This window comes from Ambystoma mexicanum, chromosome 2p, assembly GCF_040938575.1.
Source record: "Ambystoma mexicanum isolate Mex_15411 chromosome 2p, UKY_AmexF1_1, whole genome shotgun sequence".
Classification (NCBI taxonomy): Eukaryota; Metazoa; Chordata; class Amphibia; order Caudata; family Ambystomatidae; genus Ambystoma; species Ambystoma mexicanum.
Genome location: NC_090923.1, coordinates 117,528,892 through 117,556,038, shown reverse-complemented (window position 1 = coordinate 117,556,038; position 27,147 = coordinate 117,528,892). Strand labels below are relative to the sequence as shown.

Sequence of the window (27,147 nt, the reverse complement as noted above, 5' to 3'; positions counted from 1 at the left end):
ACATGTCCCACTCATGTCCCCCAGCACCCCCACCCCCCAGCAGTGAGGGGCACCTGCCAGCAGGCCCCCACTCATGTCCACCTGCAACCCCACCCCCCAGCAGTGAGGGGCACCTGCCAGCAGGCCCCCACTAATGTCCCACTCATGTCCCCCAGCACCCCCACCCCCAGCAGTGAGGGGCACCTGCCAGCAGGCCCCAACTCATGTCCCACTCATGTCCCCCAGCACCCCCACCCCCCAGCAGTGAGGGGCACCTGCCAGCAGGCCCCCACTCATGCCCCCCCCTACATGAAATAAAGATGCACAATCATGGCCCACTTCTACTCCAAAATACCACAGCACGCCACCCCATTCTTGAGACGCAATGATTTCCCAATCCACCCCACACTGTCATGCCTATCTCAAGACACAAACCAAAAGTCAACTATGTACATCAACACATGTCCGTCACACACACACACACACTGGTTGGCATTGATTGGGTAAACCCACATTTTCACATGCATTAACCCAATGAGCGAATCACACACATGGAACTAAAATATCAAAATGTATTATGTACAAAAATAAAGCAATGAAATGAAAGCATAAGAAAACAGCAAACATGAAATGAAAATCATGTGCAAAAGATGAGTAAATGAAAAGTATAACCAATCCAAAGAAATCCTAAAGAAAAATAGTCCAAACTCTCCCTCCACCAACGCAAATCAAAAGGAAACGTAAAAAGAATAATCCATTGATCCATGGTGAAATCAAAAGAAAAAGTTCATAATAATCCATTGTCCAACTATGTACAATCCATTGTCCAATAGTAAAATCCATTAATCCATGTTCAAAATCAAATAAATCCATTGTCCAACTATGTACATTCCATTGTCAAGGGTCCATGAGCCCAACGAAAGAAATTAAACCTAACTAAGAAACTACCTAATAATAAACTATATACAAATGTGTGTGGCATAGTCCATTCACCACAAATCAAAGGAAAAGGAATAGGAAACCTAACTCTAAAAACTATTTACAATGGCAGCGGGCCAGTCCGACGGCTCACTTCCCGATTTCGCGGGCCAGGACATCATCGAACTCCTGCTCGATGTCCCGGAGGCGGTCCTCCTCCATGGCCCTGAGGGTTCGCAGGGACGATGACATGTGGACCTCCAACTCCCTGCAAATTGCCTCGAAGCACTCGGCCCGCCTCAGAGCCCTCCGCATGGAGTTCTCCGCCCTGACCATTGTGAGCCGTGCCTCTTCCGCCCGCTGCCGCTCCGTATCTATGGCCTCGCCCAACCGCTGCCATACGGAAGACACTTCCAATCCTGGGTCCTCCTGCCCTCTGGCCGATGCCTGCCCCTCCGATGTTGAAGGCCCTGAGCCATCATGGCTCCCACCTTGTTGCTGCTGCTGCTGTGCCTGTGCCTGTGCCCTGGCTCTTGCTGCCTGCACGTCCTCCTCCCGCTGGGGTGCAGTTGTTGAGGTGGCCACCCCTGCTGGACATCAGACTCCTGACTGTGGCAGGGATGTGTCCTCCACCAGCCTGGCCGCAGGGTCAGAGGCAGCTCCACAGGGTACCCAGGTGATACATGGGTGGGAAAATGGCATGGAGGACGGCTGGCGCATAGGGGGTTCAGGTGAGGAGGGGGTCGGAACAAGGTCCAGCAAACGGAGGAATCTGGCCCTGGTGACCTGTCCCAGTAGGTCAACGCGGTCAACGAGGCATTCGAGGTGACGTGCAGTGTCCTCACGAAAACACTGCAGGTCACCTCGCATGCTCTGCTGACGCAACGCCATCCCACTCAGGACATGCTCAACCCGGTCCCGGATAGCCACGTCCGCAGGGAGAGGAAGGCCAGTTGTTGTAAGCGGATCCCCTCCCTGAAAACGGGTCTGGACATAGGCATCCCTGCTGGTGCAGGATGATGCAGTCACAGGATCGGGGACAGGATTACACACAGGCACCTCCGCAGCAGCCTGTGCTGCCTCCTGTCCCTGCCCCTGCACTGCACCACTAGCACCAGTGGAATCCCCACCTCCAGACCCCGTGTCTGTCCCTTCCATGGCCTCCTCCTCCACCAAACCCCCCACCAACCTGGATGACTCTGTGCCATCTTCCTCCGTCGGACCCTGTGGGGTCTCAGCTGCCCCTTCTGCTGCCGAGGAGTCCAACTCCGACCTCCGCCTCTTGGACCTACCCTTGGCAGCTGCGGCCTGGGATGCAGCACCGGACTCCTCACTCCCTGACGAGATGACAATCTGGGAGGGGAGCCGGGCCCTGCGTCTCCGGCTGGCGGTGCGATCCCTGCCGTCTTGCTCCACAGCACCCTCTCCGCCCTCTTCATCAGTTGACGCTGCAGACAGGGAAAGATAGAATACAGGCATCAGGGCACTGTACAATGGACTGATACACACATGACAGTTGTACATGAGTGGCAGTGTCAAACTTCAGACATGGCATTACACTCTCTAACACACATGTCATTTCTACTCACACACATGAGCAATTCCACAGCAATATTGCAGCAGGCTGCACCATCCATACACATACAACAGCATCAGCATCCGAAGGTGAGCCTAACATCACATGAAACACGAGGAGTACACAACACATGCACACAAACCAACACATTTACATGCATGTGTGCATGTCCACCAACTGTCAGAGTGATGAGATCGCCATCCATGGCACATCTGGCAGTCAGCCTTCTACATGTCAGTGCCACATGCATCCATGGTGCATCACAGTTGCACACTTGTCAAATACACACACATGCACATGTACACAGTGCAGATACATGCAGCTGGAACCAACATCCATGTGTGACACCACAACCATGCCAACGTACATACACAGTAATTCAAACATGTGTGCTCCCACATCTGCATTTGGCCGGCATGCTTACCCACACATACACCATCCATGTGTCTCACACATGAGAGGTCTCGCATGTGTCAGCCTCATGCCCCTGTACATACACATCCATGCATGGCCCTACAAAAACACATGTGCAACCTGCACAATACTGGCACATCACGACACGCACAGCGTCCAATCATTATGCATGTACACTTACCGCTCGACTCCAGACGGGTCTGCCTCTCAAGGACCTGGACGTGGAGCGCTGAGCATATGCATTCCAGGACCCTTATTTGGTGGTCGGACAGGTGGCCCTGGCGCCCCTTGGCATCCGCTGCCTTCAAGAGGCGCCGGGCCTTGTCGAGGGTCCTGGACCTGAAGTCCTCCCAGCGCTTCTTGACATGTTTGATGTTGCGGACTGCCACCCCCTCCTCGTTGATGGCAGTCACGATGTCCATCCAGATCCTGGTCCATCCTTCATAGTCGGCGCAAGAACTTCCAAAGAGGGCATCATAGTGCCCCAGGACTTGCTCCACCAGGACACCAACATCCCTGGCACTGAAGCTGGTGGCCCTCTGCCTCTCTGGCTGGGGGTTGCCAGTGGTGCCAGATGGTGATGTGACCGACATGGCAACCCCAGAGGCAGGTGTGGGTGGGCAACTGGGTCCTGGGGCTGGGCTGGAGCGATGGAATCCCAGTCGGGAGTCTTCAGTTCCAGCAGGGGTGGTCACAACAACTGCACCCCTGCAGATGGATGATGTGCAGGCAGCAAATAGCAGGGCACGTGGGCAGCAGGCAGGCAGGCAGCAGCAGATGGCAGGTGGGAGTGTGCTCGGGGCCCTGGGGGGCAGTAATTCGGCCTTCTGGACAGGAGTGTGGTCTTCCGTGTGTTGCATGGCCAGCTTGATACGGAGTGATTTGGCACGTGAAAAACGTGCACGTCAGCGTGTAATTCGAGGAAAGGCCCTTAGCGCGTAAGTGTGTCAGCACACGTATGCGGTTTCATTGAACCAAAGGCCCTTGGCGCGTAAGCGCATCTGTGATGTGACGCGCGCGGGCGTTTCCCTCGTGACGTGGCCATAGTGGCTCATGGTGCATGAAAAAACTGCACGTCCACGTGTGAATGCGTGTTATCCGAGGAAAGGGCCTACGCGTCTGTGACGTACGCGGGCTTTTCCATCAACACGGGTGCATGTTCATCGTACACGTCCAAACACTGCACATCTGAGTGTAAGCTCGTGTAATTGGAGGAAAGGGCCTTAGCGTGTACACGCGTAAGTGATGTTGTACGTGTGGGCCGCTTTAAAAGGTACGTGTAGGACCCCATTTCCTTGTACGTGCTTTTTGTGGAGAGCGAGTGGGTGAATTCTGGACTTCTTGTTGGTTCACACGCGATTACTTCACACGTTTCAAGTTCGTACTCCCTGTTACCTCTGACAGCGTTCATTTTTTTTTGGGGCTTGTTTCCTCAAACAGCGTTCACTTCTTCTTTTGTCCCGTCTCCTCAGACAGCGTACAATTCTTCTTTTGGCGGGGGTGTTGCCAAAGCGCACACGCGCGTTTTTTTCACATTCTTTTTCCAGGCAGACGGTGAGTCGCGCACGCATTTACCAACTGTGCTTGCCCCGTGTGTCGTGCACCCCTTCAGAGGTCGTTGTAGGCTGCGTGTAAGACGCGTACGCTTATTTTTGTGTTCCTGGGTGCCAAAGCATAGTGTGGGTTCATTTTTCCACGCACGTGGTCTTCGAGGGGTTGCGTGCACATTCTTTTTTGTTTTCGGGGTGCGTGTGCGTTGTGTGACCTGTCATCTTCCCTCACAGACAGCCTTGCTAGAGCACTAGGGTATGAATTCCATCTAGTACCCTCCCCCTTTCACCCCCAATTGCCCAGGACAATCCTTTACTGCTACTCCCATACGCACAACATCAGTGCCATCGTTGGGAGGCGACCAAGCGGTAAGGGAGGCAAAGGTGGCCGACCTCCAAAAGGTGGGCGTGGTGGGCGCGGTAGGAGACGTGGCCAGGATTTGCAGGGTGCCCTAAGACCCCCATGTGTGGAGGACCAATCAGTGACACCCATGCCCCCCCCATGATTGTGGGAAACGTAGCTGACACCATCCCAGCTCAGCCCTTGTTGGACCAGCCCATTGTGGCACCTGAACCGGCACAGGATGACTCCCAGGCTGTCTTCCAGGTCAGCAAGTCTAAGCCACGTGTGGTGGTGCAAGTTGGTGTCAGCAGGCCACGTGGATCTGGGGCAGCGATGTCATCTGCTGCCCCAAGTAGGCAGGGTGGGGAGGCTGCAGGGGCAGCTGCAGCTCTATCCACCCCAGCTCTGAGTCTCCCAGCCGGGACAGTGTCGGTCCAGGTCCATCAAACCGACGTTGCCCCTGCCAACATCATAGTTCAGCCAATGCCTGCACCAAGACCTATGGTCATTGTGCCTTCGCACACTCCTAGTACCCAGTCCACTGGCGCTTCTGCCCTACTGACCAGAGCGGCGTAAGCCACTCAGGATCCGCACCACCTTCCAAGAAGAAGAAGAAGGGTGTTCTTGCACTACAGGCTGAGACCCCAGACATGGCTACACACTCCGGCACGTCAAGGAAGCCTAGCTTCAATGACACCGAACTTGATGCACTTGTGGCCTATGTGTTGGCACATAGCCGCGAAATGTTGGTGACTGCAGGCTGTAAGACTACGACTGCTCAACATAGGGCCCACTGGCAGACCATCGCGGACCGCATAAGTGCCCTTGGATTTGTGAGGCGCACAGCTGATGATTGCTACAAGCGGTGGAATGACCTGAAACGCAGAGCAAAGAACAAGCTGGCCTCAAATCATGCCGCTACTCTGGTGACTGGCGGTGGGTCTCCACCAGAGGACAACAAACTCACTGAACATGAGTCTGTTGCTGGGACCTTCGTCACAGAGGAACAGATCCAAGGCATGGGAGACCTATCTGATTACGATGCATTGTCCGGTGAGTGCCCATGCATGTGTGTGTAATCCATTTGTATGTTGTTTGGGTGACGGGTTCTGATTGAGTGCCAGAGTGTGTGTACTCCTGAGTGTTATGGGTCACCCATGTGCTTCCTCCGATACATTAACGTGCCTTTGATTTGGGTATGACAGTATCCCTTCTGCCCACAGTAGCCAATTAGCCCCACATTACTTGGTTGCCCTTGAACTATCATCTTGCAACAACATTGTTCTGATTTTTTCTGTGTTCATTCAGGCTGATTGTTTAGATCATCCCATTTTTCATATGCTTTTTTCATCACTAATGCCACATATGTGACATGCTTCTGTCATTGTTTACACCCCACATTGTGCCACATTTGTTACCTGGTTATGTGAATGATTAGACCACTCAGGGCGAGAGAGTATTGGCCTGCTGAAATTTATTTTTAGGGCCTGTTTGCATGTGGAACATGGTAGTTGTTTCCTGTCATGTTGAAGTGACCAACCATTGATGTGTACATCTGCCTACAATCACTGTATTATTGTACACTGGATGTGTTGCAGTGTGTAGCACATGCATATTTTGCAACACTATTCTGCATTAATCTTCTCACCATGTCCATGTGACATGGATGTGTGACAGTACTTATTCACTGACATATTGCTGTAGTTGTCTAATTTACCATGGCTATGCTACATGACATCTGTGTGCTGGCATGTGTCATGTATGTGTATTGGACATGCCACTCACAGGCTGATGTGTGATGCCAGTGCTACACAACATGCTGCGAATGTGTTGCTTTTCCATCTAGGTGTCCTCATTGTTTGCCTTTTTGACTCCCCTTCGAACTCATTGACAGTGCATGCATGCCAGGGTTATTGTCATGTGGGACATGTGTAAACAATGTACAGGATCTCTGTCTTGTCAGGCCTCTGTGTGTGCTATGGTGCTCATGCCTGTTTCCATTTGTTGTATTTCATGTTTTTGCAGGTGACGATGCACTTGATGCTGGTGAGGTTCAGGAGATGGTGCAGACCCAGGAGGATTCTCAGCCACGACCAAGCACCAGTGGGGGACGTGGTGTGGTGGTGGGTGAAAACACTTTGGTACTGCAGACCATACTATCGAGGGGGGTCTCTGGGTGCAGCTCCCCAGACCTCTATTCAGGTTCTGAGTCAGATGATGAGACTTATGTGCTGCCACAGGTGAGTGCTTCTGGCAAGGATTCTGTTTTGTCAAACCCACCTGCACCAGGGGTAGAACCCTCTATGGGGATGTCAGTGTTGGTAGGTCCACCTTTGGCGGTTCCGGATGCAGGGTCACACTTCACAGCATCTGATCCTGTTCCTGGGCCAGCAGATCAGAGGGGGAATGCAGTCCTGCAGTCTCAGGCAGTGCCAGCACAGCAAGGTGCAGATCGCCTTGCCCCAAACAGGTGTGGTGCCCGCCGACACGGTGGCCATGCGCCACCAGGCAATACTGTATGGGAAAACTCCATGTATGGTATGGCAAGCCAACAGGCAGCATCCGTAGAAATGATGGCTCAGGCAATGGAGAGGGTGGCCACTTCCATTATCCCCCCTGAAAGGCAGATGGAGCAACAACAGTAGGCAACAGACTCCATTTGCCAATCACACAGGGAAGACATATTGGCGTCCAACAGGGACCGACGGGCGGCACTGGAGACTCTGCGCGAATCCATATCAATAGAGTCACAGGGTCACAGGGAAGCCCCGAGGGTAGAACTCCATAACCTCAGGCAAAGTCTGCTTGAACTTGAGGCTTCCCGAAATGTTAGGGCAGAACAGCAGCTGGAGCAGCTCACACGTTCACTCTCAGCTGAGCTGCAGGCAACACGTGAGGAGATCCGGGCATCAAGCGAGGCCATGCGTACAGAAGTGCAGGCAACCCGTGAGGTGCTGCATGGGGGTCTCCGCACTTTAATCCTCCAGAATCAGACCTTCCAGACCCGCATGCTTGCTGCCATGGAGGACCATACCAGGGCTTTGCGTGGGCTGCCTCCCTCAGTGCCACCACCTCCTGAGGCAGCAGCAGAGGGTGAAGAGAGCGACAGCAGTTCTCCCACAATGGCATAGCCGTGCAGGCCATGAGCCCATGGAGGTATTTATTTTTTCGCAACATCCATGCAGGTGGGTGTTGTTATGCACCCTGTCCTTGAACCTCCTGGGTGGCCTCCCCCCAGACCGCCACATGGCCATTTTTGATATATATATTTTTTTTTACAGTGTGTTGCCTTGTGTGGCTCCCATGGGCATCCACTGTATTCCGGCTGGGCACATGCAGGCTTGTCCTGAGTTAGGGTTAGATGCTTGGGTTCGTGACACACACACCCCTCCTGCTTCCCGTTTCCATGGGCTTGCAAAGGGTGTGACCAAGTGACAGTGACTTACACAGTGACACTGGGCTCCCATGAGCTGTGTGGGCAGTCTGTAGTCAATACTGTGTGGACATCCCTAGTGGGTATTTTTTTTGTATTGTACACTGCATGTTGTATTGATATGTGCTTGTGCATCCATGTCTTCATCCTAATTTGCAGGTTCCTTCCTCATGTCTTCACAAGGCCATCTCCTTTGCAGATGGAGTTCATGTTGTATGCAGTACACTGACACATTTGTGTGGCAGCAACACTCTGGAGTTGGAAGGGGTCGATGTGCTGGCTTATTGAGGTTGTATGACTTACATTACTTTGAGTTTGTACTGTCAAATGTTGGCGATGTTTCATGTTGTGTTGCTGTATTGCGTTGCTGGTAAGTATTTGGTAATGTGTGCTGTTTGTCATTGATTACTGGGAGCATATTGTCTGTGGGCAGTTTCCTTTTGGGACAGTGCACTTTGTGACACTTGTGTCATGTGTTGTGCATTGCTTTGTTTGCTTTCACATTGCAGGACATGCCATGGTGTGTTGGGTGGCGGAGATGGGGAGGGGTTGGGTGACATGGCGCTATTTTCATGTTGTATTTTGCAAGGGGGTAGTAATTCATGCAGCATAAATGTGTGTCTTTTTGTGACACAGCATTGGTTGTCTTTCGGTAGGTAGGGATGCACACAATGTAACACTTCCAGGTGACCAATCTCAGGCTGGTATGGTTGTGACAGTTGACTGTCCCTTATGTCATCATCATTGATTGTCAGCTGGTATGTGCCAGGGCTGTGTGCACTCCACAGGGGTGTGATTTTAGGTGAAGTAATTATCCACCAGCTGCGTACGGGCTGCCTCACCACGTGCCCTTTCCCCTCCCATGCGCAGCGGGCGTGCTTGTGGTTGGGGATGTGGGGCACCACCATATCCACTGGCAGGGCCCAGCGTTTTGCAACGTTGTGCAGGACACATGCTGCCACTATGATCCTGCACACCACTGGGGACGCATATAGCAGATGCCCACCAGAGCAGTCAAGGGAGCGAAAGCGTGACTTGAGCACTCCGAATGTGCGCTCCACTATGCCCTGGGTTGCAATATGGGCTGTGTTGTATCTTACCTCGGGTGGTGTGGTGGGGTTCCGAATTGGCGTCATCATGTGGGTGCTCAGAGGGTAGGCACTGTCCCCTGGGGAGGTGATGATGGGTATCATTAGTGGGGTTGTGACATTACTCAGTATCTGACATGCATGCATGTGCAGGGGCATTTATACTCACCAAGCAGCCATGTATCACCATGCCGCCCAGCTTCTAGGTCCCGGTTTAGGGTTGACATTCTGTAAATTAAACTGTCATGGGTGGACCCTGGATAGTTGGGATATACTGAGGTGATGATTCCCTTGGCATCACATACTACCTGCACATTGATGGAATGCCAGTGCTTGCGGTTTCTGTAGATGTGCTCTGTTGCCCTGGGAGGACGTAGAGCCACATGGGTGCAGTCAATGGCACCTAGCACTTTGGGGAAGTGTGCCACCCCGTAAAAATCCTGGATGACAGCCTGCCTTTCTGCAGGTGTTCTGGGCAGGTATATGTGCCTGCCGTCTGATGGGCATGCAGTCATGATGACCAACACCTGGTGCAGGCAGCGTGACTGCGTGGCCTGTGACACCCCCCCCCACTATGGCACTTGTCCGCCGAAATGAACCAGTGGCCAAGAAATGCAGTACATTGAGCACCTTTTCCAAGGGGCTCAGTGCTTGTGAGCACAGGGTGGGTGATGTGAGGTCATCCTCCCACTCACTCACCAGGTCGAGTATTATGTGAGGTGGAAACCTGTACCTCCCATACACCTGGTCATCAGGCATCCCAAAAAGGCTGGTTCTGGGTGTAAAAATTCTGGACCTGACTATCCTCCTCCTCCTCCTGTGGTATCCCACGACCACTGCTGCGAGGAACAGTATATTTATCTTGGCGTCTGAGCTTGTTTGTTGTTTGCGCGCACTTTTATGCTGCGCGGGTCCGTGTACGCCTGCTTCCTGCTGGCGTACGTGTTTCCGGATTAGCGTGTCTTTTTTGGCGCACGCGTAAGCCCTGTTCGATTCCATGAATACGTGTTGTAGGCGCGCGTGTGGGCATTCCGCGCATTTGCCTCCTGTACTTCCCCCGTGACGCCCACATTTTCACGCGTTGTTCCCCATTCCGCGTGTTACGCCCCGTGTTACGCCTACTTTTGTTGTGTGTGCTTCGCTATGTGCGCTTTCGCTGTGCGCGTAGCGCACGCTGTTTGAAGACGCGTGCGCCAGCGTGCGCCATGCAGGATTGTAGCGCACATCCATGGATTTACATGCGCACGGACTTCCATGAATCCCTGTGCGCGGGTTTCGCTGCGATTTTCACACTTGCACTGCGATTCGCACATTTTCGCACGCTTGCACAGGAATTTTCAGCACACATTAATTCCATGAATCGGCCTGTTAGTCTGTTCTTAAACACCTCAAATTTACAATGCAGACAAAAACTTCCAAAAAGCATTTAGCGTAGAATAAGCATACATTTCAGACAATGTATTTTTCTTTTCACAAGTTATAGTTATAGTTTGTTTTTTTCTGCCGTTCTCTCTGTTACGATCATCAAAAGACATTCCATCTCGGTGTCCTCTCGGACACTTGACAAAATCCTTGTGCCCAAAAGCCTGTGTACAGTGTAGAAATGTTTCAGAATAGAACATAAAGTGGCTCTTGATTTCATTGTGCCACAATTAATGCTGTGTTGTAATGTGTCTATCTCCATGGCATGTTCCTATTTCCATGGCATGCTGTTTAGGATGTTTGTTTGCATGTATGAGGTAAGATGACGTGTGAGTGCGCTGCTTTCCCTGCGCTACTCTAAATTCTTTAATGCACAGCAATGAACCCTGCCAATGGTATGTATTTTGGTAACCTCCAAAGCCTGATAGTAGATCCATGCAGGCTTCACATGTGGCCAACTTTGCACCAAACCTGCAGATGAACTGGCCGGTTGCTAAATCTCAGTTACTAGCTTGATGGCATCCACTACAGAGTGGAATTTGCTTTCTGACTTTGAGAACATTCAGACATGTAATTGCTCATTTTACTATAGCTGGTACGATAGCTATATTCGGTAAGATAGCTCAGTGGGCGGACCGCTTGCTGCTGCAATGTGTGTGTGTGTGATCTGCAGGTTCTAATTCCCGCAAGGCCAACTCACCCTTTCATCCTTCTGAGGTTGAGGGTTGGGTGATATTCTATGTATATTTGTTCTATATAAAGCGTTTAAGCGTAAATGCTATATAACACATCATTATCATTTGGCCTTGGACGTCTGCTTGCATTCATAGTAATTTGGGTATATATGGGGCTACACACACTGATATTAACGATAGATATGGTGATCCATTCTTGTATGAACTGTATATCAAATTACAGTGGTATTGTAACCATATTCTTCGTAGTGTACTTAGGAACAATGCCATGTGATTCTACTTCCTGTTTTGTCAAAAGGGTAGTGTTCCATCGCTTCCCGTGATGTCACTTCGGGGTGGGGTGTAATGACATCACTTCCTGTGATATCATCAGAGGTCAAGGTTCATGTGATGTCACTTTCACTACCCTAGGCATTTTGGTGAAATGACGTCCCTCTCCCTACTACTAATCTTGACCCGTTCTATACAAGACATAATATGAACATGTTACTGGTAGTCTACTCGTGTTTGGACACCATCCAGGCGTCTGGTGTCTCTCTCGCTCTAGCCAGAAAGAAGTCACCGAGGCCACGGGCAGGGGGAGAATCATCTTCATACATGTCTATTGCAATGGCACGGCTGCATGCACCCGTGACAACGCGTTTCACCTACTCAGCTTTTTCAAGGGCTGAGCACTGCCTATACCTGAAGTTGGGGGCATGGTCACGAATTGAGGACCAGAATGAGGAGACATCCTGTCATGTTCAGGCGTCCAGAAGCCTGTCAATTTCAAGTTGTTATGCAGCTGTACATCAAGGAACTGCATATATCTTCCATGTCATCACTGCTGCCCATGTTATCAATATCCAGAGTGAGCTTTAGACATGCATTCTTGAAGTGGAGCCACGCGTGAAAATGAGCGGATCAAGAGAAGGTGTCGAGATACAGGGCCTACGAGGTTCGGTTTAATTATATTATCAAAATGATACGGGTGTAAAGAGATGGTTGTGTCTGGGCCTCCTTGAAAAGAAGACTACACACTCACATTGGTAATAGAATGTACGTATTTTGTAAACATGATTGACAGTTGCAAGGCACACTAGATTCTGTGTAGGTATCAGATGCAACCTCGGGGACATGGTTAAAATGTCCTGGACTTGACCGTATCCCATAGGTGATAAAACTCTCAGTTCCTCCAGTGAAGCATTCAACATGCCAGGGTGGTAGGATGGGGATCGGGTAAGCTTCCTGCTTCCCGCTTCTAGCAGGAGTCTGAGAGGCAAGTGCCTGTATGACAGGGGTCAAAATGGAACAAGGAGCGGTGTCTTAAATGATGGGTACTGTGACTGTCCTGATTCTGGAGCATCTAAAGGTCACATGGAAGCAGTTGGTCGAAAGTAGCTGTACCCCATGTCTTATATAGGGTGTTGTGGCGCAGAGTTAAATGCTATGTCAGAAGCAGATACCACTTCAGAATTTGGAGGGGGTGGGGTTGGAGGACAACTTTAAAAAGCGGGTCATGAGTGGGGCCATGAACGACACAAAACCCCAATGCCCCTCCATGGCCATGCACTCAGGCCTCGGTGACCCTCAGCATAAATAAGCTGTCTCTCTGCTCCCAGCTGTCCAGAACAACTCTGGATAAAATCTGAAGCACAGGGGTCAGTGTCGCTAAGTTCCTTGTGCTGGGAATCAAATGGGGCACCATCTCGAGGTGATGTAAGGTGATTACTGGTCCCAGCATGACGCCAGCAACTGGATGTGTTGTCTACAGGTTACGCATAGCTGCATTAGGTGTATTAACCTGTTGGGGGTACTAACCCACCTCCCCCTTCCTCTGAGAGCAGACAGTCGAATCTCTATTAAGCCTTCTTTTGGCCCGTTAATGTAATGTAATTGTCATTTTTATAGCGCCTTTTCCCATTGGTATGGTGTCAAAACACTGTTGGGGACGCCCCCGGGGGACCGAAGTCCAGGTATGGGAAGTTTGAGTACTTTAGAGTGTTTGTGTCCATATTAGCCATTACGAAGGTAGATAGAGGTAGCCAAGTCCCTGCTAGGCACCCGTCTCGAGCTGGCATGTGGATGGGTGCTGCGAGGTAGTCTGGAGAGGATGCGAGAGCAGGAGCCTCATTATGTGCGCAGCTAGACCCAATTTTGGTCGTGGGGATAGCTACATTCTAATGGCAGAGGTGTTGAGCAATGTGTCTTAGAGTATTGTATGATAGCAGATGCGTGCGGGTGGGTGGCCGGGCCTTCGTCTATCTTCCATAAGCGTGGGGTGTGAGACGTGCCTGTGTGTCCTGGCTGGTTTCTTGGTTTCAGATGCAGCTGAATTTAGAAGCGGGTCAAGCATCTTTCACCCCAATTCAGAGGATATTTAATTTAACAAATCTAATCATTAGGCCTTATTACAACCCTGACGGTAGCCGTGCCTGTAAAGCAGGCATGGCTGCCGCCAGAGTTGCATTTTTTCCGGCGCCCAGAATTGGCCAATTACCGGGTCATTACGGCCTTACCCGCTATTTGTCCATTCCTGGGAGCCGGAAAAAATTCTTCCCCATTCCCATTTGAGCCCCATAGGTTTCAATGGGAATGGGGAAGCCGGATGCACAGGCACTACCTGTGCATTCTAAACGCTGTGCTCGCGGGTGCCTTTCATTCCGATAGGTCAGATCTGGCGGAATGAAAGGCACCCACGAGCACAACTCGGAGTTTGCCGGTCCGGATACAACAGTACCGGTAAGCTTACCAGTGGCGTTGCATCCGGACCGACAAACTCGTAATGTGGCCCATTGGGAGGTGAGGGTCACCTAAAGGCTGCGCAGGTTGATGAGTCCTTGGCTTCATCATGGGGGCGTAGGGGGATTATTGACATAGGCATGGCAGGCTTCTGTCCTCTGCCAGGATACGTTTACTGGTGCTGCTTGCTGTAGGCGCTTTCCAATCAGCGCCACAGGCTGAGCGCCACTGCAGAGTGCTACCCTCTGCCGTCCCCTTCTAAAGTTTGGGAGGGCTTAAGCAGCCCCAAGCCACTGGCTCTGCCACTGGCTGTGGTCCAAAATGAAAGAAGTTGGTGTCACTCGATCAATGAGACTATCCCGAAGTCTGGAGGGTCCATGTGATTTATATTTGGAATCCCATGCATAAGGATAAATCCTGCCAATTAGTGTTCTGTGCTCAGGCTGTGTGGAAGTGCTGGCTCAGGAAAAACTCTCCTCAGTGCGCCCAATCCTCCCAATCCTGGGGAGGTGCCGCCCTTGTGAGCGATCCCTGTCTCAGGAGGAGAGCTGGGGGTCTCTAGTGGGATAAGACAAACTCGTTTAGGCCTCTTCAGGGTCTCTTGTGCCCCCTGGATTAGAGTGCACAGAATGGGACAAACGGTAGCAGAGACCTTTGGGCCACCGTAGTAATGCATTCTGTCATCTCTAATCTGGGGGGCCCCTCTGGAATCCCCATTCTCTCCGCTTCCACCAGGGTGGAAGAAGCCCCCAGGAACTTCCTGAATGGAAACCAATCTATTTCCTCGTGAAAGCAGTCGCCGTCACCTCTGATACCAATTGTTAACTCCTAACTGTCTCTCAAGGAGTCCTCTCCCATTACACAACTCCTGCCCATCGGACAGTCCCCGATAATAAAGCGTCGCTTGCCACAGCACAGGCACGCTGCACAATGTAAACACATGTGTGATGCCACTCCCCCGGTTACCGGAAACAGGAAACGTTAACCCCTCGCCATGCATGCATGCCGCCACTTGCCACAGCCCAGGCACGATGCACAATGTAAACACACATGTGTGATGCCACGCCCCCGGTCACCGGAAACAGGAAACGTTAACCCCTCGCTATGCATGCATGCCGCCACTCGCCACAACCCAGGCACGCTGCACAATGTAAACACATGAGTGATGTGTTGTATCTGGGCCAGGGATGACATGGAGCAGGAACCAGGCTGACCCAGGTAATTACAAACAGAAGATGCTTTATTGTTCTTGGTTACATAGATGCAGATCATGAAAGGTAGGAGAGAAGGTCACAAGCATCTGTCCTGGTTCCCTGCCATCCTCCAAGTCCCAACCGTCACTCCGTGGAACCCCCAAGCCTCCAATACTCCAGGCTCCACCTCACCATTCTATGAGGCCCTGCATTCACTCAGACACTCACACTAAACATCAAGGATACAACACATCCCCCTCCTTAAAAACAAACACAAGAAACAGATCACACCCACTATCATGCTAGGACTGACAATCAGAACAACCATAACTCCTTCTACCCCGGCCTGCCACACCGGGGTCTCAGTGCTGCCACCACCAAGCACGTACCTTGCCACATGGACAATAAAAACCAAACTACAATCAAAAACCCTCTTTCTGCCTACCTCCTTCTGCCAGGACTGCCACCGGACTGCCACCCTTGGCTGGCCTCTGCCACACCTGAGCACTACCCATGCCTCCAACTGAGACAAAACACACCTTCCAAAATAGTGTAGCCCCGATATTTTAAACATACACAATGGGCTAAACAAATGTCCTACCATGCCAACAACAAACACAACCAATGTATCCAGAAACAAACCATGCCTCATCGCCCTTATCCCTTCTCCCCAAAGAAAACATGAAAAATGATGTAAAATATAGAAAAATGACTCACTACACAAAGACCACATAAATCACAAAAACGCAAACACAGAGAGAAAGGAAGTGATGTGTAAAACAAAGCACGGTAACAACCATGCGACAAAACTGTACATGACCGCCACAAAAATGGGGTGTAGCGGTATGCATTGGTATAATAATGCAAAAATAAAAAATCTTTTTTTTTTTACTAGCACGACCAAGAATGAAAATTGTCATGCTAAACCCAAAAACTCTGTGTAAAAATGTATTTTGATTAGATGTTAAAAATCATTCACAATATCAACTTGCCAGTGTGTGGATCACCTGGTCCTCTAATAACCACAACTTCAACCATAAAACCACACTAAAAAAACACTGGCCTACAATCTGTGTACCACTCCAAAAACCATGTGAAATAAAAATCAACTTGCGTGCAAAACTACTATAATTCCCCCTACCATGCACCGCCTGGCACTACAGACAAAACTACTAGGAGTCTGAACCTTACTCCTAAAAAAAGCACCAGCATGTGCGGTCACCCACAATGCACAAACCTACAATACGGGCCCCTTGCCCAAAACTCACATGCACAACTGCATCCTAATAATCTCCAAAACACATAAGGGCCCCTTGCCCTGGTGTCTACACAACTACCCTTTTCTAAGGGTTAACCTCAACTGAACACTTCTTCTATAAGTGTCCAACCGCCACAAAATGTGGGGTTCCTACGAAGGTTTTCATATTTAGGCAAACACACCCGGCCGGCGTGTGGAAGCCACCCCACCAAACATGCATGCAACTCCAAAACACGTGTACAACTCCACTACAACGTGCTGCCACTCACACGTACACAACTGCTACACATACATGCTACCTCATGTGCGCACACATACGTCACATACACTCACAACTGTTACACATTGCGATGACAAACGCAAACCCTAACCACTACTCATTGCACTCACAAGCGCAAACTCCAAACTCACTGTCCACACAATACACACTCATGTCATTCAAATGCGCATTTTGAAAATCTACATTCCCTAAAATAGAGATATGTTGCACTACCAGCCAAGGTGGTGATCAGTCACCATGCTGGGGGCACACTCCAAAAGAAAACATCAACAGTAAAAATCTTGTGGACATTTCATCTTCATAATATAAAGAATTACAGCTTCGTCATCCCATTCAAACCTCATTAGGTGCATCATAGAAGAAAATTCTATTGCATTTCATTTCAAACCCTGCGCATCTTCATCTACATTATTTCTACATCTTTAAATATGCAGTACAGGATTGCAAAAAAATTATGTGTGCATGTTTCATTTCTCCTGAACAGCACAACAATGTCCATTTCATGTTAAATGCTTGTGAAACTTCACTTTGAAACATAAAATTAAAGTGTCTCATAACCCAACTCAAATGTGGTCCTTATTAAAATGTGAAATTTCGTAAATTTCATAAAATGCAATATTCCTAGAATGCATTTTGCACTTACGCTCCCTTACAACACACACTGCAAAAAATGTCAATAACGTCTCCTTAACTTCATTTCACATCCATAATCCTGTAATTCCGCATAACTCCAAACATTCTACCTCCAAAATGCATTATAACCCCATAGTACTATGCAGATCACTTTCCTATGATTAAAATGTGCCTTGACAACTCTAAACAACTCAAACTTACATGTATTAAAACATGCCTTGCATTTTGTCACAGAACGCTGCTTCTTGCAATGCTACAGTATGAAACCCAATACATTTTAAGCGCACATCATAGATTAAAAAAAATAAATCCGAAATTGCACTGCTTCCGGCGACAAACGCTTACTGTTCTACGATAACGGGTCTCCGTGAGGAGCAACAGTTCCATAAATCACTGCTGACAAACGCTTACTGCTCCATGATAAAAAGGTCTCCTGGCACGAACAACAGTTCCATAAATCACTGCTGTCAAATCAAAGCTCCATCACTTCGGAGCACTCTTACGTCTTCAGTTTATTACGAAAAGGGGGTCCTTCCTGGTACGTCATCACGCTCCTGCACGTTGTAAGGACCTTTTATTCTAATGGAGCCTATTCCTTTCACACACAGCTCCGGAGCTCCGAACATGGCGCAGGGACAACATTTATGCGTTCCAGCCCAACGATAATGCTGGAACGCAGGGGTACACGATTTGGTGCGCACCACCCACGGCCCCCAGAGACTCTCGAAAACCTCTCAAACACGGCAAATACAAATTTTCTTTCCAGTACCTTAACTTGCCAGTGTAGTCTCCACCGGACTACAGGTCCCATAAGTCCCTGAACATCAGGAGCACCACGGCGCTCAGATCCTCAGGAAATACGCCAGCTGTTCAGTGGTGGCACTTCCTTCTGCTACTCAACCCCTATATCTCCATCAGAGTCCGATACTCCTCCGGCCCCATGGATGGGCTACAGGCCTCATCCACAGCCTGTCTGATGCCACTGGCACTTCTACATTGGCACCAACATCGCTCCACAGCGCCATCTCACCAAGGCAGCACTTCTCCCAGCTGGTGCATGGACATCAGGCTTTCTCTCCTTCACTTCTCTTCCGCTTCGCTCTCCCACCTTGCTCCGGGTTCAAGGTTACCTCGTCGCCAAAATGTTGGATCTGGCCCAGGGATGACATGGAGCAGGAACCAGGCTGACCCAGGTAATTACAAACAGAAGATGCTTTATTGTTCTTGGTTACATAGATGCAGATCATGAAAGGTAGGAGAGAAGGTCACAAGCATCTGTCCTGGTTCCCTGCCATACTCCAAGTCCCAACCATCACTCCGTCGAACCGCCAAGCCTCCAACACTCTAGGCTCCACCTCACCATTCTATGAGGCCCTGCATTCACTCAGACACTCACACTAAACATCAAGGATACAACATGATGCAACTTCCCCGGTCACCGGAAACAGGAAACGTTAACCCCTCGCCATGCATGGCGCCACTCGCCACAGCCGAGGCACGCTGTACAGTGGAAACACATGTTTGATGCCAGGCCCCGGTCACCAAAAACAGGAAACGTAACCCCTCGCCATGCATGAATGGCGCCACTCACCACAGCTGAGGCACGCTTAACAATATAAACACATGTGTGATGCCACTCCCCCGGTCACTGGAAACAGGAAACGTTAACCCCTAGACATGCATGCATGGCGCCACTCGCCACAGCCCAGGCATGCTGCACAATGTAAACACATGTGTGATGCCACTCCCCCGGTCACTGGAAACAGGAAACATTAACCCCTCGCCATACAGTCACACCTCGCCGCATCTACGCTGGAGCAGGAGCTCCTCAGCACCGTCGCCGTGTGCTGCAGGAGCAGCACACCCATCCAGAATCCCTTTGAGGTAATTTAGCAGGCTCTTTGCTAAATGGCCCTGTAGCCCCTCTGTTTCCCTCTGATGATCGCCTTGCACAGCTGCTGAGCCCAAAGATCTGCCGCGGACGCGCAAGTCCTTGCATGAATAGCATTTCATGCTATTTCATTCATTTAAATGCCTCTACGAGCGAATCTCCCATGAGGCTTACCACATTAAGATGGCCGCCGCCCGGAAACACACTGCTGCCTGACTCTGTCCCTTGGTGCGCCTGACCCTCAGCCCTGCCGATTGGCTGCCCGCCAACACTCATCTCCACCCCCAATCGCCGGCAGGCATCGCCGGCCAACGAAGTAAGGCCAAGGAAAGAAGGCCATCAGCTGACTGAGCTGACAGAGCGCCACAGGCGCTTAGGAGCCGCTATGCTGCCCGCGCACGCTCCCCCGCTCGCAAAGGGACTTAGGAACCCTGTACAAGAATCTGCAAGAAATCTTGAATTGTGATACGGGATGATTCGATGAACCGGCCTGGTCACAACAAAGTACTCCAAACTTCTAGTAAACTGCCGGTAATGTACACCAGTACAGCTCGCTATTGTCTGTCTGTATAACAGTGGTTGTACCTTATCGTCGCCTCAGACCCCAATGCTATTGAGTTGTGCCTTATGGTCGCCTTCAGACCTTATTGTCATTGGGTTGTGCCTTATGGCATATTATACTTCACTATATCTAACAATGCCTAGTACACCTAACACCTACCCACATTGCCCTCTAACAGACCCCCCTACATCTAAGTCGGTCTATCCGCCACCGCCACACTGTGTCCCTCACCTTTTGTACACTACCCTGTACTTCATTTTGGCCTTAAACACCGCGCATTCTGGTCCCACGATGGCTCCACAACATAATCTGGCGACCACCACCTCTACAAACCCATATTTTAATGACCCAGCCCTATGGCTACAACACTTCGCGGCCAAACCCATTCCTATCCAACCGTGCCACACACACATCAGGAACGCGAGACTTGGCTCGCGCCTACATCACACCTCAAAAACACATTCCACATCACGGCTTCACATTACCTCTCTTGGTTACCCCTCACTCTTGTCTGACACCAACAAATCTAAACCTACCATAGATGCACCTTCATCACCAGGCCCACTTAGCTGCTCAACCCCAAGGCTACGCAGTAAACCTTGCGCCACCTCAGTCCGGAACTTAAGACTAGCAACCAGGTGTCACCATTGGTCCTATCACTTGAACACAGACAACAGGGACAATTCTGCTAACTCCTTCAAGAACAATACCACTACCCCAGCAACTCCTTTAACAACAGAGGCCCCACTAGCTAAAACACCCAATTCCCAAGCCAGACTCAAACGCGCTCATCAATGCCCGCTCTGTCCCCGCTCACGCGCTAGACATTGCAGACTTCATTGTGACCGAAAACCTTGACTTTCTGGCAATCACTGAAACTTGGTTACACGCTGCCTCTGGTCCTGCATTGACCCTTGCCATCCCCAACAACTACTCTATCATTAGATGCGACAGGAACACTGGTCAAACCAAGGGGGGCGGATTAGCATTTATATTCAAGAGCTCCCTTAATTTGAGAGCTGTGAACACCTATCAGCTACCCTCCGCAGAACTTCTCTCAATTAAACTCCCACTTTCACCTAACCACACAGCCTCAGTGCACCTCATATACCGGCCACCTGGTCCCACGTCCACATTTATAGAGGACATCTCGGCCATTCTAGCAGCCTGTACCAAGCCTAGGTCCCAAATCATTATACTGGGTGACCTTAATCTGGGCTACCTGGATACAAATGACACCAAAGCCTGTGACTTAGCTAGCGTCCTCTCTGATTTTGGCCTCACGCAACATGTCAATGAACCCACTCATATTAAGGGTCGCACACTAGACTGGGTTTCTGACATGAATTGCGCATTAAACATAATCTCAGTGTTACCATGTGCATGGTCCGACCACCATAAAATAACATTCTCTATCAACTCCGGCCAACCTTTAGACAAACCCTGCTCCGCGCCACCAACCTTTACTCGTAACAAGAAGGACATCACTGCTGGGAAATTACTCCCACTCATCCTCCCTTTACTGAACTCGGTTTCTTCCACATGCTCCGACCCCACTGTCCTTGTGGACACTTACAACCGAGTTATGTTAAAAGCCCTTGACTCCATTGCCCCAATCAAACAGCGCAAAGAAAAACTACGCAACCACCTTAACTCATGGTTCACCCCACACGTACGAGAACTGCGCAAAGAGAAACGCAAAGCGGAGTCTCTCTGGAGATACTCTCCTTCACCAGTAAACAAAATTAACCTCTTATCTATCACCCTCACGTACAAGGAAGCCATACTAGCGGCTAAAAAAGAAGTGTACAACAACAGGATCATCCAGGCTCAGTCTAACACTAAGGAACTATTTAAAATTCTTAAAGAATTGGAGTCCCCAGTTGCTCCTCTTGACAAGTGTACCCCTGACGTTGAATGGTGCTCTAACATACAGAAAGCTTTACTAAACAAAATCACGACACTCCAAGCTAAAATCAATGCCAAAAAGTCCTATCTGATAGGCTCAGCAGGTAATCCCTAATCCCCTATCCTACGATATCCCATCACCTAAACACCCACTCAAACCTTTCAGCTTCTCACCCCTCACTACTAAGGAAGTGGAAAATATCATTATGAAATTAAAACCATCCAATTGCCAAGGTGATGCCTGCCCTGCTCCAGTCGTGAAGGAAGCAGCACATGACCTTGCCCCCTTTATCACCTCCTTCATTAACTCCTCCTTTAAATCTGGAATAGTACCTAACACCCTCAAGGATGCTTGGGTAATCCCATTGATCAAAAAACCTAACCTAGACCCTACCAATCCCACCAACTATAGGCCCATCACCACAGTGCTCTACCTCCTCAAAATCTTGGACCGGGCTGCATATCTACAAATCCAGGATTACCTTGACACCAACAACCTATTAGGGCTCAGACAATCGGGCTTCCGCCCGAGACACGGTACTGAGACAGCCCTGATAGATCTAAAAACTCAAATTGAGGACACGAAAGACAAGGGCAAACTAGCGCTCCTACTCCTACTGGATCTCTCTGCGGCCTTCGACTTGGTCGATCACCAAATCCTTTGCCAGCACCTCAAACTTGCCGCCCACTTCTCTGATGCAGCTACATCATAGATCAGCTCATTCCTTGCAAATAGGTCCATGAGGGTCTTCTCACCACTCGCCGCTGCTGACCCAGTGCACGTCCCCTGCGGAGTCCCCCAAGGCTCATGCGTATCACCTACGCTATACAACGTATTTACAAAACCTCTCTTTGATATTCTTGACTATCTGGGTGTCTCCTACACTAATTATGCGGACGACACCCAGATACTCATCCCTATCACTGGGGATTATGTAATGGACACCAAAGCGATTAATGCAGTCTACTCTGCCATCCAAGCGTGGATGGCCCACCACGGGCTTTGCCTAAATGATGAGAAAACAGAGCTACTCATCCTAGGTTCCCAGCCCAAACTCGCAAAACTCGACAGTAAATATGAGACCTTTAACATTGATGGCAACATTATCAAGGTTACTAATGTCACCAAAACTCTCGGTATTTACCTAGATTCCACCCTCTCACTCAACAGACAAACCAACTCAGTTGTCTCAGCATCCGCGTATACGTGTAAATTGATCACAGCCTGCCGTCCCTTTTTAACAACTGACAACTGCCTTATTCTCGCCAGAACCCTCATCCTATCCAAAATCGACTACTGCAATGCCCTTTACCTCGGAACTAGCCAAAGAAACATTGATAAACTACAGGTAACCCAGAATAACGCCATCAGGGCCGCTCTCAACATAGCCAGGCGTGCCCACATCTCCTCCATCAGACGCAACCTACACTGGCTTCCCATTGCACGGCGTATCGCCCTCAAAACACTTGTTCTTAGTCACAAAGCACAGAATAACGCTGCCCCGGCTTACCTATCTACGCGCTTTGCCCAACACACAGCTTCCAGACCACTAAGATCTGCACAAGCGCACACTCTCATCATCCCTAGTTTCAAGCTTCAAAGTGCCAGAGGCTCGAGCTTCCCAGTCCTTGCAGCGAAGCTTTGGAATTCCTTACCCAATGAACTCAGGAATGTCCCCGCCCTCCATTCCTTCAAAAGTAAAGTAAAACACTGGCTCCACGAGCAAGACGCCATGGCTGACTGACCTATGTATCACAGTTTGCACGTTCCTGCCTACCGTGTATACAACTGATTTGCTTATTACCCTTGTAAATGTTGTTCATAATTATATATGTTTTTACATAACTATATATATGTTTATATAAATGTAACCTTTAACTGCCTGCTGTAACATTCACTTGTAACCTTTCTAAACATGCGCCCTGATGCCCGTGGGCAGGCTGCGCAATACAAATAAATAAATACAAATACAAATACAGTCTGCATGGCGGCCATCTTACAGGTATGAGTCTTTACTTTCTAAAGACAAACACAGGGTCGGACTGGGGTATACAATCGTCTCCGGAACCAATGAAAAAGTGACCCACTGTTGCAAAAGGCAATTCATTTCTTTTGTGACAGACTGTTTGAATAGTACCTAAGGGGGAGATTCTTTTATAAATATGGAATGCAAATTGTGCAATTTAAAGAATATTTATTCAGCAGCACTGGTCAAAACTACTAGTCACATAGTGAAGTACCTCATAAAACCGGCTTTCATTGGCCAAAAAAGTGTCCCGCTTTGACCCATAAAATGTAGTGTGTAGCCTCTGGAATAGCAGACGGGATGCAGGGACCAGGCTGGAGACATCAGGTGGAAAGCAGAATAGGCTTTATTGTAGTTGCAGGGTAATAGATAAGAAATAGGGAGGGAGGGAGGTCGGGTGGCTACATCCTTTGGCTTTCATCTCCCATCCCTTAGTCACCAACTGTCATCTGTGGAACACTGGGGACACTCCATGTTCCACTGCCACCAAACATTCCATCGGCATGCGTAGCATCCGTCAAACAAGCAACACACTACAAAACAGGCCCACACTAGCATTGTGTGTTATTGGTACGGACATTGCCCTGTTGCCCTGTAGGCCAGTCCGAGTCTGGACAAACACAGTCTGATGCTGGTCCCAAAACAGCAGGTGGGTCACAGTAGACCTGTAGTGGCTTCTGCTTTTTAAAAGGGAAAGTGCATTCTGGGTAATGTCAGATCCCGGGCTGTGCTAATGTCGGGGGCTCGGGGCAAGCTAGCCTTTTGGTTGTACCCCCAATCTGGAGCTACAAGCAAAAGACCTGGGGCTTTATACCGGCCCCCTCCCATCTCCCCCACACCCCACCCGTAACCTGTGTAGGGTGAGTATGCTCGTCCTATCTGCATAGATTTGCATATTTGCCTGGCAGTTAAGAGAAGGAGGATGGATTCTTGCATATAGGCTGTAGCCAGCACATGAGCATGTATGTAAGATATGATGAATTTAGCTGAGAACATGTATTCATGTCTAGCATCTTAGTGTGTGCCTTGGCATACTGTGGCACTCCTTGGGCGTGTGAAGCTGTAGCATCATGTGATGGCAGTACATTACACCATCGGTTTCAGAGTATCTGCATCTACTGAGGGCTAAGTGCAGCCAGGGCTTAAGCGCTACCAAGCTCCAGGCCTCAATCCATAGAGTCTGAGGGGTGTCCTAAGGGCAGGCCAGTTAAAGCTGCAGAGCTGATATCATCAGTTATGGCTTGCAGACCTCCCCGCTGAGGTATGCATCACAGGATGCATATTCATCTGAATGGGGGTATCCCTACAGAGTATGTGAAAGTTAATGTGTGGATAATTGTGAGTGGGGATAACACATGCTTAATAATGTTGTCCAGTTTGTATTCTGCTCTAACAGAGGTAATCTGAATTCTTGTTGAGTGTGGGTCATGTGGACTGAGGGAAGAAGAGCCTGGTCTGTGACTTAAACTCCTATAAAGGCAATTGCAGTGCGCGAGCAATAGTGAATTATGGGATGATCGGTCCCGTGTGGGCCTATATACTGAGTGTGGCAATGTGCATTCTGGGATATGAAGTCCCATGTGGGTAGTTATACAAAGTAAGGCATTATACATTCTGGGGCAAACAGTGGGCGCATGCAAGTTGCATGTAAGATATGTATTCACTTGGTATGTGTGTACCGAGTGTATTCCATCACCCCTGCTGTTCGTCTATTGTGCCTTGTTTTATGTCTCTGCGCCCTGATGCCTGCGGGCTTTCGGCGCATTACAAACACATAAATAAATAAATAAATAAATAAATAAATAAATAAATAAATAAATACACTGCGTGAAGAAAAGTGCTTCAAGACATTGGTCCGAGTACCTGGGCATAATAAGTTGAACTTTATACTAGCTGTAGATAGGCAAGTATGGGTGGACCTGTACTAGGAAAGCAAGGCTTGGGTACTGGAGGCTGTGCCTTGGTTATTATTACAATAGCTCAGCGTATGAAGCTGCAAGCAGCATTAAATACAGCCAAGGCTGTTGGCTTGGGCAATGCTTATTTTTGCCTGGTGGTGAATGTAAGCTAGCATTCAGGATTCCCATTGCTTCTCAGCCGCGCATAACATCCAGCTGTTAATCTAACGGCAGGAGCAGGGCTGACAGTAACATCTATCACAGGTTCTATTCAGGGGAATAGCAGATCAGAGCAAGGTCACTGCGGAGAAAGTACACTGGAAATGAAAAAGGCAAACAGAAAGGATTTTCTTAAATAGGAATAAGCTGCTTCTGGGAACATTACAAATTGAGCTTTGTGCCTCCTGTAGCAGGAAGGGGAGAGTTCACGGGTTTTGTATTCTCACAAGCCAGCTGTCATCTTATTGTACATGTTCTAAATCACCTCATTACAGGGGATAAATGAACATAGTGTCTTGTGCAAGGCGCTCTGAATTGCCTGAGCCTTGAGGTGTGCGGAGAGTGGCCTTTGCACAGACCTAGAGAACTAGAACAAATTCAGAGCAGACAATTCAGACACAGCTCTTTTAACATAGCCCTTCTGACTCCCCCTCTGACCTCACAGTAAGTGACATTTCATAACCTTTGATCACGACGACGATGACCCACTTCCTGTGACTTCCGCAACGAGTCACGTGTTGTAGGCCACATGTGAGACCAGGTGACCGCTCTTAATAAAAGAGCCGATCGGTCTCCCGATCGGCAGTTGGAGACAAAGGACCATGCCAGTGTCATCCTTGCAGCCAGGCGCTGCCGGCTGTGCCATGGGCCCAACGAGCATCGTCACAAAGTAGGGACTGGATTGGCTGGCCCCCTAACAACTGGCGACGAGGTGGCCAAAGACCCGCGCACTGCAGCCGTCCTCTCTGGTGTGCCGGCTTCCACCTGGGGGATCCCAGTCCCGTGCAGTGCTTCTGCCACAGTGGGGAATCAGGAATAAAAAAAGTATGCAGGGGTCGGGCAATGTTCTGAGCAGCCTGTGTGCCGCTGCAGGAGCATGGCGCTCGTTCGCTGAGGCCCTCCTGCAAAGCCGGCCTTCCCGGCCCACCATCGTCTGCCTCGCATGGAGGGGTGAGAAGGATACGCACGAACACAAATGAATCTCCCGCCTAGAGTAGAGGGAGCGACGCAGCCTCGGCCGCCGCACAATGAAAAATAAAATATAAATAATGAAAATTGACAAAAAAAGTGCAACTCCTGCCTGGGCAGGGGGGAAAGGGGTAAAGAAAGGTGTTGCACTGCCACATGGATGGATAAAA

General features: G+C 49.7%; 1 protein-coding gene and 1 long non-coding RNA gene across 2 annotated transcripts in view; one reads left to right on the top strand and one right to left on the bottom strand.

Annotated features, from left to right (window-relative positions):
• LOC138566275 (uncharacterized) overlaps positions 1 to 18,258 on the bottom strand; it is a 415,633-nt gene extending 397,375 nt beyond the window's left edge. Inside the window, exon 1 of the long non-coding RNA XR_011301884.1 lies at positions 17,849 to 18,258. This is a non-coding gene — a long non-coding RNA (uncharacterized lncRNA). The remainder of the gene's footprint in view (positions 1 to 17,848) is intronic.
• The window catches only part of KBTBD12 (kelch repeat and BTB domain containing 12), a 1,008,581-nt gene that overhangs the window by 908,603 nt on the left and 72,831 nt on the right, over positions 1 to 27,147 (top strand). The window lies entirely within an intron of this gene.